At 45.7% G+C, this 15,101-nt stretch overlaps 1 non-coding gene across 1 annotated transcript; it reads left to right on the top strand.

The window, feature by feature from the left end:
* The first annotated feature begins 14,517 nt into the window (after positions 1–14,517).
* On the top strand, positions 14,518–14,621 carry LOC129065303 (U6 spliceosomal RNA). The gene has a single exon (XR_008528568.1). It is a non-coding gene; the product is annotated as a U6 spliceosomal RNA (small nuclear RNA).
* Positions 14,622–15,101: the final 480 nt, after the last annotated feature.

The following is a 15,101-nucleotide window of genomic DNA, read 5'->3' on the forward strand; positions in this document are numbered from 1 at the left end:
AGGTGTGGTAGACAGCCTCTAAGGTGGTGCTCAATAATCCCCACCGACTGTCATGTACGCCCTTGAGTAATCCCCTCCTCTTGAATGAGGGCTGGACTTACTGACTCATCTCTAATAGACAAAAGTGAAGGATTGATCACTTCCAAAATTAGATTGAAAAATAATTGTGGCTTCTCTCTTTGGTGCCCTCTTTCATTCCCTCTGGAGGAAGCTAGCCTCCATGGCATAGAACTGAAGCCTACCAATAGCCACGTGAGTTTGCTCTAAGATGACTTGCCCTGGGCCATATCTTGTTTACAGCCTTATGAAAGACCCTAAGCCAGAACCACCCAGCTAAATTAGCTTCTCCCAGATTCCTGACCCACAAAAACTGAGAGACAATAAATATTTGTTGTTTTCAGCCAGTAAGTTTTGGGGTAATTTCTTACACAGCAATAGATAGGTAATACACATATTAAAAACAATAGCACAATGTGACTTTTAAAAAAAGTATTTTCTGGAACAAAAAATATTAAAGAGAAAAGTGACATTGTTTTTACATTTTTGCAAACTCCTTTAATTTCTGGTTGAATATAAGACAGCTGCTTTGGCATCCAATCTGTTGTGATATGTTGTTTTGGTTGAAGCTGAAGTCTATGAAGAAAATCCAGCCTCTTGGAGCTTTGCAGTTAGAAAAGACAGTCTGAGAAGGTTTCAGAAACCCACGGGGGTCCCTGGACCACACTTTGGGAACTGTTGATCTAGACAATTATGGCCTACAAAGATTCTAACTCTAGGGCCCTCACCCTCAATCTTGGTTTCCTGTTTAGAATATTTGCCCCATTACCCCAGGTGTTGGGGGTGACCGTGGTCACTGACATTACCCAGCAGATCTTGTCCCCTACTGGAAGGGATAAGGCCTCCTCCGCGGGAGAGCAGCAGAAGACACTGATGAGAAAATCCCCAGTCTTGACTGGTTCATGCCAAAGCTGTCACACAGAAGGGAAAGGATGTCTCACCTCTGAGAGCCAAGGTTAAGGAGAAGGCATCTGGGGAGTGTAGGGAAGAGAGGTTGCTCTGTGCTTCGAGGGCTTCTGGGGACCGCGGTTTACTGGATCCCCAGGGATTTCCCCCTCGTCACCCATTTCCTGCGCACCTCTCACTCCCGGATCCTCTTTGCCCCACCCCACCTCTCAAGATTAGAACCTGTTTTCAGCGGGAGCCAGTCTAATATTTTGCTGCCTAGTTGGTCAGAGAAATGCACGCAGCTGTAGCAGAGAATAAAAATAGCCTCCGCGACCAATTTCTTCCCACTTCCCTTTCTCTCCATGCTCTCCCCTCTCCCGATTCCCACCTTCTGTGGAGGCAGGCAGGTCCCTGGAGGGTGCGAGCATCACTGAGATATGCCAGGCACCCGAGTATTCCTCCCAAGCAGCACATGTTCCTGGTTCTATTTTGCTGCGGCTCCGCAGGTTGGCAGAGGCTTCCCGGGGGACAGAGCATTGTCAGATGGGTCCCTGCTGGCCCAGCGTCAGTCCGCCTCGAGGGGCAACCTTGCTCTCCCACATGCAAGCACAACACACCCAGGGTGCCCGCCGGCGGCACTCGTACCTGGGGCACCAAGCCTCGCCAAAGGTCTGCCCGCGAGCGTTCCGATCTTCCGGCATCTTAGAGGTTAAACGAGGAGCCTCCAACTGGAAGGTAAAAAAACGCCTCGGTGCTATGCACGGAGGCTCCAGGCGGTGTCCCCAGCGTCCCGGGCTTCCTCTGAGCGGGGTGACTGCGCGTTCCGGAGGCATCGGCGGCTGAAGGTGGAATCCGAAAGTGGGCATTGGGCTTTCTAGTTCGGAAGCAGAAGCACAGAATCAAACCTGCAGCAGCTCCACTCCCCGACGCGAAGGGCTCGCCTGCCTTGGGCGTGGAGGCGTTTCTATAACTGTTTACACCCATGCCACTGGCGAGAATCGGGGGTATGGCCTGGGCACGCCCAATCTCTCTTCCCGAAACCTGTAGGAGAGTGCTGTGTGAGAGAGAGAGAGAGAGAGAGAGAGAGAGAGAGAGAGAGAGAGAGAGAGAGAGAGAGAGAGAGAGAGAGAGAGAGAGAACAGGCCACCTATCTTATTTCAGGGGTGGCTTGTGGGGTCCAGGGCCGTTTGTCTCTCTGTACTGCAGTTTGGAAACAGAGTAAACCACCCAGCACAGTCTGGATAACTCGTCCAAACCACACAAAAGTTCAAACCACACAAACGTTGGCTCCAACCGGGCTTGGAGCGCAGAGCTGACTTTATCTGTCCCTGGAGGCTTCTCCCTGCCTCGCAATTGATTGGGGCGCCTGAAAACCACTGAAACGGTTTATCTCGCCCACTCCGCCTCAAGCCCTCTGATGGGCTGCAGTGGAGCCTGGATTGTTTTGACGGCCAACCCCAGCCCAGCTTCCACCCAGCTTCATAGCCCCCAGGGCCACCTGCTTGACCCCTCACTCCACAGAGGACCCCCGTTTCATGGCAGGACAAAGGATGAGGGACAGCAGGAGGATTAGGGGTTTGAATCTATGAGGGGAGAAAAGCAGTCCCTTCGCTGAACAGAGTAGAGGGCTCCACAAGATCCTTCTTTAATTTTTTGCGCTCTTCTCCATTTCTGTGTTCCTTTCCTCCCTCAGCAGACATCACCCTTGTGCTGGAGTTGCCTTGTCTCCCCAACCCCAACTTTTAGGCCCCTGGTGTTTTGAACTTCTTCCCAAACAACCCCAAAGAATTTACACTCTCTCCATTATTTCCTCTGGAAACTCTTACAAGCAAGAATGGGCCAATGCCATGGCCATGAGAATGTTATTTACCACAGAAAGGGAGATCCTTCAAACCTCATGGAAGGGGAGGGAAAGGTTTTATAATACAAAGATTTAACTGAAGGAGTACAGAATTGAAGTGGGCTCCAAAACCAACCAGTGGTGTTAATGGGGGACCTCAGGCACTGGTAGGGGGAGAATTCTGTGGTAGCTGACCTTCTGGCTCATACCAGGAAGACTGACACTTTTCCCAGATGCCTGAGGCAAATCTGTAGGGACAGTCATTGCTCTAATGGTGGAGAGAGAGGTGGATTTCCCCTGAATACATAGGAGAACGCTCTCGGCCTCTGAAAGCAAGCGACTCACCCCACACTACCTGAATTCTTTCACATTGTCTTCGGCCCCAGCAGCTCTATGTAACAGAACTGAGGGTGAGCGTGTGAACTTTGGGTGCCTCATCACACAGGTTTCTATCACATTTAGTCTCCCCCAACAAGACAGAGGGCTAACATGAAGGGCTTTACAGTTTGCAAAGCTGTATAGCATCCACCATTTCATCTCATTCCAACAATTGTGCGAGCAAGGGTGTTACCCCTAAGGTAGTTAGGGTTCAGTTGCAGGAAACAGAAAAATCTTTCTAGATATTTTAAGCAAAAAGAGATTTAGTACAGGAAATTAGGTGCTTACAAAATCATTGGAAGGGCCTGAGGAGTAGGCTCTAGACCCCCATAACACCACTGAGCTGGGCCACCAAGATTGCTGCCATCTCTGCCACCATCAGAAAGGAGGGGGGCCACCCACAAAGATGTTGATTTCAAAAGTACAGCAGGGCCTCAAATAGCGTGGTTTTGTTCAATGTCGTTTTGGTATACCGTTGATGAGATGTCAAAGGAACATAACTTGTTTATATCAATTAGCCACTTGGGTCTCATTATATGTCGTTTCGCTTAAAGTAGCAGAACCTACCAATGACATTAACTAAGGACTTACTATACATATTGCAGTTGCCATACAGGGGTCAGGAAACCACTGCCACCACAACACTTGTCAATACCCACAAAGCTGGTGACTGATCAAACAGTAGAATGTACACACACACACGCAATGTCTCTAGCAGCAACAACCAGAGTAGCAGGCGAGTAGTCTGCCTCACCACTGCCTTCCTAACCTCACAGAAGTTCATCTAATTTGTAAGATCTAATTCTCATCCACAGCCCTAGCAGCAAAGGTGTCTGGAAACTATAGTTTTTAGCCTTTCAGCCACTGCCAAATGTGGAAGCATCATAGGGCCAGGTTGAAATAGAGGCTGAATTCCTACCAGATCATCTCCATTTGGTAAATAAGGAAATTAAGATTCAGAGAAGTCAAGGAGTATATGCAAAGTCACATGGCTGGTAAACTCCCATCTTCCTAACTCCAAAACCTGCACTCTCATCCACTACATGGAACTGACGGCCTCATTCCACTTGGGGCTTAGGCAGTCTTGGGACATCTTTTCACCAATGGCCCAGATGGTAGCAGAATCTACCACCAGCTTCTGCATGCTCAAAAGCTAAACTGCAAGCGGAACAAAAGGCCCAAGACAGAGAATAGCTTGTCTAAGGTAGATAGGCAGAGAGGACTCAGGATCGAACCTAGGGTTCCTGACCTCACATTATGCAACATGTTCTTGTCCTTAAGCAAGCAAGCAAGCAAGCAAGCGCGCGCACACACACACACACACATTTAAATCACCATCTGGAGGAAGGGAAGATAAGCTCAGGCTGTCCCTGGAGGCATACAATTTTGTAGTATTCACTGGGGGCAGCTGCTCCATATATTTTTCCAGGAGAGGTAGGTAGATGGCTGACCTGCATCTAACTCCCACTACCATGCTTGACGTGTCCATCTTCCTGGTTGCCTCCCATCAGAGAAGCTAAAAATGCCAGATAGTCACTTTCCCAGCATCCATTGTGGTTAGTGTAGGCTCCTGGCTTAGGCTCAACCAATCAGATGCCTCCATCAAGGATTCAGAATCAGAAGTTGGGGATACAGAGATGCAGGAAGCACAGAGGTCCCTTCTGGCGGAGGGTGGCAGTCACCATGGAGGTGGCAGCACAAGCCTGGGCATTCTGGGCTTGGCAGTGGGGTTGTCACTGGATTGGCCTGACTTTGGCTATGGTCCTCGCTGTTGTGCAGCTTCCTTTCTTTGGCCTGCTTTCCAAACCCAGTTCTCCAGCCCTCCTGGTTATTTTGTGAACTCCCTGAGATCCTTTTGATAAAGTCCTTTTCAGCTTAAATAGACCAGAATTGCTTCCTGTTGCTCAGAGCCAAGAGCCCTGACCATTACAGCTCAGTTGCCAGGTTTTGCCTGGCTTCCCTCAAGGAGGCACATAAGACAACACCAATTCCCAGATATCTCTTGCATCTCAGTCCACTTTCTGAGAGCTCCATATCCCAGGACCTTGGCCTATTGATCTTACATCAAGAAAACAGGCCTGGTCTGACAGCAGGTCCCATATCCATCCCAGGGAGCTGCATGATAGCATTCCTGGGCTCCATCTCAGACTCTTTCCCATCAAAGGCTTTCTCGTTGACCATGACCTTTCTCTGTGCAGAAGTGCGGGGTCTCCCACACACTTGCACGTGCCTCCCTAAGGTCATCAATGCAGCATCCAGAAAATATTTCTTCTTTCTCCAAAGGCTTTGTTTTTAGTCAGCTTTCACTGCACACTGAGGCAGAACATCTGTGGGCCTTGTTCAGGCCCCAAAAAATGCAGGCTGGGTGTGCTGGGCCTCCTGACAGAATAATGGCTGGAGATGATGCCCTAGGTTCAAGGCTTCAGCTTTGCTGTCAGCTCATGATAAGGTGTTGAACAAATGGCTTATCCTCTTAGAGCCTTAAGAAGAGCAAGAGTGAGAGTCCAGGCATAGGAAAGAGAGTGATGGTCACAGCCAGCACAACCTAGGAGCAGGGAAGAACCATGAAAAGGGCATTTTTTACCTAGGTGCCAGGCCTTGGGGTCAGACTAGTGAGTGGAATTGACTGGGTTCTGACTCACTCAGAGGCAGGCAGGAGCCAGAGGGGCTGGGTTCTCGCAGACATCACCAAGGGACCAGCTCAAATTAGCATCTGGCTGAGAATAGACAAGGATCAGGGCCTATCTCAGGGGATGGCTAGCCAGTGGGCAGACTAGACATCCACTGAATGATGACAGTGTGCTATAAACTTGGGTTTCTCTCCATGACATTGTCTTTGTTCCCATAATCCTTACTTTCTTCATAAGTGTGACCCTGAATATAGAGCTGAGGCCTAGAGAGGTGTGTGTGCCCTGAGGCTAGCCAGAGCCAGGATGCTGGAGGACCAGAGAAGCCAGAAGTGATAGGAGCACCACCATCCTGGCTGGGACTCTGGAGGAAACAGGAATAGCTTTCTGTAGTTGGCAGGGAAGAGAGAAGGGCAGAGGAGCCCAGCAGAAGAAGAGTATTTTTCTCCCTGCTGTCAGGAGAACAGGAAAGGTTTAAGGGCATCATGAAGTACTTGTGGTTGGAGGTGGGCTGGAGACAAGATGGAAAATCATCTCACCATCAGACTCCAGTAGTGGGGCCATGAATGCTAGCCTGAGCTACCCTCAGCCATGCCTTGAGGGAGGAGCATGAATTTTGGAGCCATACAGACCTGGGTCCAAATCCTGCCTATGCCATTCAGTATCTGTGGCATATTAGGCAAACCTTTTGGTAGACTGTTACGTGGGCAGCCCCCCATGCGTCATGCTTCCCAGTATGTGCCTTCATGTAGTCCCCTCTCACACTATCTCTGGGTTTGGCTTTGTGACTTTTTTTGACCAATATAACATTAATAAGCATGATATAAAGCAGAAGCTTGATAAGTACTTGCATGCTGAGGCTTGTCCTCTTGGAATGCTCCTTCCTGGAACCCAACTGCTATGCTTTGGGGAAGCCCAAGCTAGCCTGGCAAAGAAAAAAGTCATGAAAAAGAGAACCTAGACAGCCCAGCCAACAGCCAGCACCAGGATGCCAGGAATGTGAAAGGCCTTCTTTGACCTTCCAACACAATCTAGCTGGCAACTACTATATCCACATGAGAGACACCAGCTGATACTACCTGGAGCCCAAGAATGACCAAATTAATCCACAGAATCACAAGAAATTATCATTCATTCATTATCATTCAGCATTGTTTTAAACCAGTAAGGTTTGAGATGGTTGGTGCACAGTAATAAATAACTGAAACTCTGTTTAAACTTTCTGAGCCTATGACACCCCCTTCATACAATAGGGTGATAATATTTGTCGCTAAAACTTATGAGGAGTATATTTAAGACATAATAACAATGATCATTTATTGAGTGCCTGCTATATTTTGGGCACTGTGGTAGATGCATGTAATTTAAAGCCTCAAATCTGCAGAGCATCTCTGTGCAGTGAGTACCATTAGGCCCTTTTTACTGATCAGGAGACTGAACTGAAAGGGACTGAGCAACTTGCCCAAGGTAGCATGGCTAGGGTCAGAGCTGGGACTCCAACTCGGGTCCCTCTTATTCTAACTACTATGGCTTAGCAAGGCCTTCTCCATTGATACCAATAAGTGGATGGTCTTCCAAGGAAGCACCAAACCTTTCTATATTTCTAGAACTTTGTTTTTGTCAGGTGATTGGAGGAGGGAGACAGGGGCATATTCACAAAGTCAGCATCCAGCCTATGTCCTCTTGAGGATGGGTTCTCATGGCTCTGTTTGATGGCTAGTCCTGGGCTCTTGGTGCTGCTTTCATGAACTCCAGGTCACAAGGGATAACAGAACTCAGAGCAAATCCGTTTTCACTTCTAGGAAAACAGTTAATGGGGGTCAGTAGCACCACAGTCACAGCCAAAAGGCAGCTTGTTTCTCAAGAGGCAGGAAATGCCTGGGCCACAGGTGCTCTGCCCTTACCATTGGAGTGCCTCAAGAAACCAGAAGTCAGTCCCTTTGTCCCTCCATAAGATAACCCCCTGGAGGCCTACACACAGGCTCATGCACACATGCACATGCAAGCATACTAAACCACAGGGGAAGAGGGTTACAATGGGGTGTGAGTGGTGCATGACTAGAGACCCCTGTTGGCCCTGGCAGAAGCTGCTGGGAGGATCCCCACCTTCCCAAAGACTGGTGAGAGACATCGAAGTGGGTGGCAGAGGGGTCTTTCTTTACCTGCACCCCAAGCTGATGGCATCACTCTCTACCCAGAGGCCCAGGAGCAACTGAGTCCTGGGTGTGGTGGGGAAACCCCAGCTAAAAATAATCCCAACCTCCCTTTCCTTGATTCTACTCATCTTACCCAGAAAGCCTTTGCCTTCATGGAGTCCTTTTCAGAAATGCTCGTATTTGTGTGTAAAGAGCTGATTTTAAAATATATTGCTAAAATTATCTCAACTTTGCTTAAAAATTATATGTATTTGAAAATATATATGTATGTATATAGAAAAATATATAAAGACAAATGGCAGGAGCCATCTAAAAATGTTGACAATAATTATCTCCAGGTGGTGAGATGAGGGGTTTTTTTCTTCTTTACACTTTTCCATATCTTCAACTTCTCCAACAAAGGGCATCATCACTTTTAAAATCAGAAAATAATCTATATTGTCTGTGCTACTTTTAATGAATGTGTGCGGCCTAGAAAAGTCACATCTTAAAATTCTTCCCATCCAGCACCTTCATTATTGGTTCACACTTGCATTATTAGCTAGTGTCTCAGAACACTTAGTCTCCAACTAGGGGAGAGGTGGGAAGGGAGCGACATCAATGTGCAAGGCAAAAGGAGGGCAGGTCCATTGAGGCAAAGCAGAAGGGGGGTGGTGTTAGTGAGCCTGGAGCCTGCACAGCCAGTACCCAGGGCTGCTTCCAAGTACCTCCTGTAGGTTGGAGACCTGGGACCAGGGCCATGCAAGGCTGGGCTGGAGAGGTAGCTGGAATGGAGGGCTGCCCCGCCTGACCTGGAGCTGGGAGCGCAAGAGGCCCTGGACTGGAAGTAGAATTCTGAAGCTCAGCTCATGTATGCCGCTTGGTTCACACTGGACTTCATCACTTAGAGTAACAGCTCCACCTCTCAGGCTGAGTGTGAATTAAAGGAGGTAAGGTGGTGCATGTACAGTGCTCAGCACAGACCCTAGTACACACAAGGCACTCAGTAAATGCAGTTATGATTATTAGGAATAAGTACATGCCCATGAGAACCGACTATCCTGGGTGAGCCCAGCATCTCAATCATGCAGCGCCAGGAAAGGAGTGAGCCATGCCCCACTGTCAGCTGGCCATCCAGTTTTGTCCCTTGTTTGGTCCTGCTGTCTGTGCATCCAGATACATTATTTTCTACTCCCAGAACAGTTTCCAGATGTGCTACCTTGGCCAAAGCAAGCTGCTCATTAGCATGGGTGAGAAAGCCCCGATGATACCACCAAAGGCCATTCAAGTACCCCAGATGATTGGGGTGTTTGTTCTACTTCCTGTTAACTCTACTTGGATCAATGCTAGGACCCCCAGCCACAGTGGGACTTGAGTGGGACAGGGAGGATCTGAGGAAGGCAGGCACAATGCGAATTGTTAACCCTCAGACAAAGGATTAGAGCTCAAGATGAGCTCCTCCATTCTCCTGCACTTTCAGGTTTGCAGTGCCCAACTGCTTACTTCCTGCTCTGACTTGCACACTTGCTCCAGGAAGGGGTTTGAAGTAAGTCTTTTACACTTCAGTATGAACTTCAGCATTCCAGGGACCTCTAGTTTCATCATAGAATAAAATGCTTTATTCTCTTCCCTTGAAATCCTTCTGGGGGGGGGATGGGGGGTAGAGGGGAGTCCTTGGCTTTAAATGAGAAAATGGGAAGGAGTTCTAATTTTGGTGTTTTAGCCACCTCCGGGCCCAGCCACCCACATCGCCAAGGTCAGGACCTCTTCTACTCTCTGAGTCTGATAATGTAGTAGTCACGTTTATTTCTCATTAAGGGGACTTGAATAAAAGCATGAAAAACTCCTCTCTGTATCCCTAAATGAGAAGGATTTAGAGAGTTTTATAAATGTGTTAAACTGATAAAAAAAAGTGATAAAGAACTTGAAAATCGTAAAAAGATGGATAGATGCGACAACACAAATTTCCTCTGCAGTGAAATACAGTACTAACCAGAGGTTGCAAACTGTTGTCCTGCAGATCCTATCCAGCTCAAACATGTGTTGTCTCTTATACTGCTCAAAATTTTTTGAACAAGTCACCAGCATTCTAAAATTGGAAGTTTTCCCCTAACAGCCCTTATTTCCAGCATCCCCAGAATGAGATCTAGCACACTGGTTCCCACCTTCCCACCGGCAATACTTGGCCCGAGCCCAGCAGTGGGATGCACACTCCCAGGCCGGCCACAGCCCTCCAAGTCTGCATCACTTATTTGCATTGCTTGCCTAGCCCCAGCAGGCCTCTGAGAAGTGCCATAAACAAGTAAAAAGACAAAAGGTGCTCTAGGAGAACATGTTTGCAACACATCCAACAAAAAGTTAATATCCGTTATCTATAAATAAGAACCAAACAGTTCAATAGAAAAATGGGGAAAAGTATAAACAGTAATTCATTGAAAAAGACATGCAAATAGCCAATAAACATGAAAGATACTCAACTTACTGGTGATTAGGAAAATGCAAATGCCATCAAATTGGCAAAAAATCAAAAAGCCTTCCAGCATCACTGTTGGCAAGGATATGGGGAAAGAATGCATGTGTGTTATTGGTGAGTGTGCAAATTGGTGCAACCATTCTGGAGGGCAATTTGGCAGTTGCAATCACTATGTTAAACACATGTGCCTTTCAAGTAATGCAGGGAAACTTTTATTGAAATAGAGCATGATTATAGAAAAGTACACAAATCATTCATGGCTCAGGCACTGAACACGCCTGTGTAACCATTACATAGATCAAGAAAGGGAATATTATCAATACCCAGAAGCCCCTGTGTCCTCTCTCCATCAGGAAATCCCCCCAAAGTTAACCACTATCCTAACTTGTAACAGAATTTGTCTATTTTTTAACATCCCATGAATGGAATTGTACAGTATACATTCTTTTGTGTCTGGAGTCTTTCACCGAATATTACATTTTTAAGCTTCATCTATGTTGTTCTATGAAGCAGAACGTTCATTTTTGTTGCTGTATAGAATTCCATTGCATGGCTGGACAGAACTTGATTATTCTGTTGTGTGGTGAAGAACATTTGGGTTGTTTCCAGTTTGGGGCTATGGAAGTGGTGCTGCTACAAACATTCTTGTATGTGTTTTTAGTGCACATAGAAACACATTTCTGTTGGGTATATACCTCTTGGCAATACTTTCACTCTAGAAATCATTTTTACAGGAACTCTAGAGAGAAAAAAAATGCACATCCAAGGGTGTTTATTGCAACATTAAAAAATAGTGGGATCAACCTTTGTGTTTGCCAATGATGATATGTTTAAAAAATATAACGTTTTCTACTGACTTGGTATAGTATGAAGCTGATAAAAAGAGAATGAGCAACATATGTGTATTCTGATATGTAAGAGTGCCCACATATCATCAGGTGAAAAGAAGTATCCTGAAAAAAAATAGTGTGATATACCATTATATATGTATTGTGATATACACAATATATATTATTATTACATAATAGTATGATATAGTAATAGAATAGTATGACTCTACTTTCTAAACCAATAAAAGATGAAACAGAATTTTATATGTGAATATTTGTGTGCATTAAATATTTAGAAGGACTTTTTACATATGAACCAGGGAAGAGGAATGCAGTGGAGGAGAAAAAGAGGTGAGATTTTACATATGTTCTATAGATCTCAAATTCATCTAATTTTCTCCATCCTCATTGTCACTGCCTTATCTAAGTCACCATAACCTCTGGTATTGAAAACACAATGGTTTCTTTACTGGTTCACCTCTCAAGTCACCAATGTCACCATTTAGAAGGTGAGGACTCAGGGGATGGTCTGTGGAAATACCGGCTTCAGGAGTACACTACTGAAGCAGTGATCCAACGAGCAGGTGGCCACTGTGACACAGCCGGTGATACTGCCCATCAGGTAAAACAAGTGTCTTTCACAAACGTGGGCAGAGCATAATCCCATCTTTAAAATAAAACTTTTAAAGTTAAAACCATACTTCACAACTTTTCAAGTGAATATATATGTGTGTGTGCACATTAAGGTATTTGGAAGTCACAGGTATCACACAATATCTCATTATCCATGAAGTATATAGGTGTTCCCCTAGGAACAACTCCACCATGACACCCTAGTGACTTTCTATTTGTGCACATGGGCCATGAACGAAAGGCTTGAACTGCTGCTAATCTGAGTCTTGGCAGAACATGGGAAGATGCAGGCCTGTGAGGAATAGCTCTGAGGCCATCTTCCAGTCACCTTTTGTATTAGTTTGCCCTGGCTATCATAACAAAGTACCACAGGCTGGGTGACTTAAAAAACAGAAATTGAATTTCTAAAGGCTGGAAATCAAAGATCAAGGTATCAGCAAGGCTGGTTCCTTCAGAGGCCAGAGAGGGAAAGATCTGCTCCAGGCCTCTCTCCTTGGCTTGTAGATGGCCAGCTTCTCCTGCGCCTGCGCATCATCTTCCCTCTGTGCATGTGTGTAAGGCTAATTGCCTCTTCTCTTAAAGACGCTGGACTGGATTAGGGCCCATCCACATGATCATCTTCTTCTTCTTTTAAGATTTTACTTATTTATTTTTATAGAAGAGGTAAGGAAGGGAGGGAGAGAGGGAGAGAAACTTCAATGTGTGAGAGAAACATCAATCGGTTGCCTGTTGCACGTCCCCAACGAGGGACACTGTTTGCAACTCAGGCATGTTCCCTGACCAGGAATCAAACTGGCCACTTTTTGCTTTGCGGAATGATACCCAACCAACTGAGCCACATCAGTCAGGGACACACGGTCTTCTTTTAATCACCTCTTTACAGGCCTTGTCTCCATATGCAAATACTCCTTAACTCATAATGGGGTTACATCTCGATAAACCCATAGTAAGTTGAAAATATTGTAATATGAAAATGCATGTAATGCACCTAACCTACCAAACATCATAGCTTAGCCTAGACCACCTTAAATGTGCTCAGAACGCTTATATTAGCCTACAGCTGGGTGAAATCATCTTGCTGCTACTTCCCAGCATCACAAGAAAGTATCACAGCATATATCACTAGCGTGGGAAAAGTTCAAAATCCAAAATTCAAAGTACGGTTTCTAGTGAATGCATATTGCTCTTACACCATAGTAAAGTTGAAAAATCTGAAATCAAACCATCATTAAGTTGGGGACCATCTGTCTGCACAGTAACATTCTAAGGTACTGGGGGTTAGGAACGCAACAATATGAATTTGGATTGGGAGCGACATAATTCAGCCCATAACACCCTTCTATGTACCCTAGGGGGCTTTCAGGAGACTATTTCTCATCACCTCCTGGGTTCTCATGACGTATGAGACTTCTATACAGCCCCCCTCAGGACAGGGACAGAGCTGCAGACCATAAACTGCCTAGTTTTATACTACCAGTCGAGAACTAGCTCATCCAGCCCCATTTGCTTCAGTGTCATCCTTTGTAGTGTGGGACAAGGACCCAGGGAGCTGGCACCTTTGGCTAATTTTCTTTCATTACTTCTGTAAGTAATAAACTGTCCAAATCAAAAAGTGGCTCACTGCATCTTTATCAGCCCAATCAAGCCAGGCTTTGGCCTTGGCTTTCCTGGGAAGTCTTGCATGTGCTTGACAACAGACACTGGGATGTGTTGCAAAAACAAAACCAAAAATCTCTCTAACAAAGGTGGGAGAAAGGGAAAGAGGAAGGATGGCTCCCAATTTTGCGTTCCTTCCTTCCCCTCGTCCAAGGCGTCTCCACTCCAGCTCTTGGGTGCCCTGCATTTTAATGTGCTTGCCATTTAAAATTTAAAAACTGAATTAACAAAAGATAAAACACAGCTATACTATATGTCTCATTTGTGCATATCTGTATGCATTTAAATATTTAGAGGAACTTTTTACATATGAACCAGTAATGCTGATCATTCCTGGGGAAAGGAGATGAGGTGTGGGGAAGGGATTTTAACATTTTATACAACAGGCCCCAGAGGACATAGATGAAGTGCCAAAGGTGGGAAGGCTGGCCACTAAGGGGCAAATTTGAGTCCACTTACAATTATCATCCTGTACAGGAATCATTATTCTCAACTCCTTTCCCAACAAATAAAAGTTTAGCTAAAAAAGTCAAAACCACAATGAGAGACCATGTCACACCCATTAAGGTGGCTATTACAAAACAAAACCAAAAAAACAAAACAGAAGAAAACAAGTGTTGGCGAGGATGTGGAGAAATCTGAACCCTTGTGCACTGCTGGCAGGAATGTAAAATGGTGCAGCCGCTGTGGAAAACAGTAAGCCAGACGCAAAAGGATAAACAGTGTAGGATAGTACTTATATGAGGCCTAGAGTAGTCAAATTTATAGGCACAGAAAGTAGAATGGAGGTTGGAGGTGTTGGGGGAGGAGGCAGGGGAAGTTGGTGTTTAACAGGGACAGAATTTCAGTTTGGAAGAATAAAAAAGCTCTGGAGATGGATGGTGGTGATGGTTGCACAACAGTGTGAATGTATGTAATGTCCCTGCACTCCACACTTAAAAACAGTTAAGATGGTGAATTTTATACTATGTATATTTCACCACAATAAAAAAGTAGTGTAGTGCTCACTTCAGCAGCACATATACTAAAAGTGGAACAATACAGACAAGATTAGCATGGCCCCTGAGCAAGGATGACACATGAATTCAAGTGTTCCATATTTCTTTGTTCATGCAGAAAAAAATACAAAGACTAGAATAAAAATGTTCTGGTATCCTACCACCTATTTCACCACACACAAGCACACACAAATAGTATAAAAATGCTCTTTTCTCAAGTAAACTTTATACTCCACACACACAAAAAGTTTGGCTGAAGATTCAAGAGGCTTTGCTGCCTGAAAATGGGATTTAATAAAGACACCAGTTCCCTTGCTGTGCGGTTGTTCACCTGTTGAGAGCAGAAATGAGCTGACTCACCTGTGAGTTCATTGCCAGAGAAACTTCTCATGCAGGGACAGCCATGAGCCAGAGAGGTGGACACACTATGAGCACATCCTATCCCTTTCCTCTCTTCTTGTCTACAGCCTGGTGAGGAGACATGGGGTGAAAAGCTGAGACATGCAGAGCCTTCTTCCAATCCTCTCTCTGTCTCACCTGCCCCAGTCCCATTACACTTCCTCTCTCAAACCCTCCACAAACTCTT

This window comes from Pteronotus mesoamericanus, unplaced genomic scaffold (genome assembly GCF_021234165.1).
Source record: "Pteronotus mesoamericanus isolate MK-2021 breed Mesoamerican mustached bat unplaced genomic scaffold, CSHL_Meso_final contig_173, whole genome shotgun sequence".
Classification (NCBI taxonomy): Eukaryota; Metazoa; Chordata; class Mammalia; order Chiroptera; family Mormoopidae; genus Pteronotus; species Pteronotus mesoamericanus.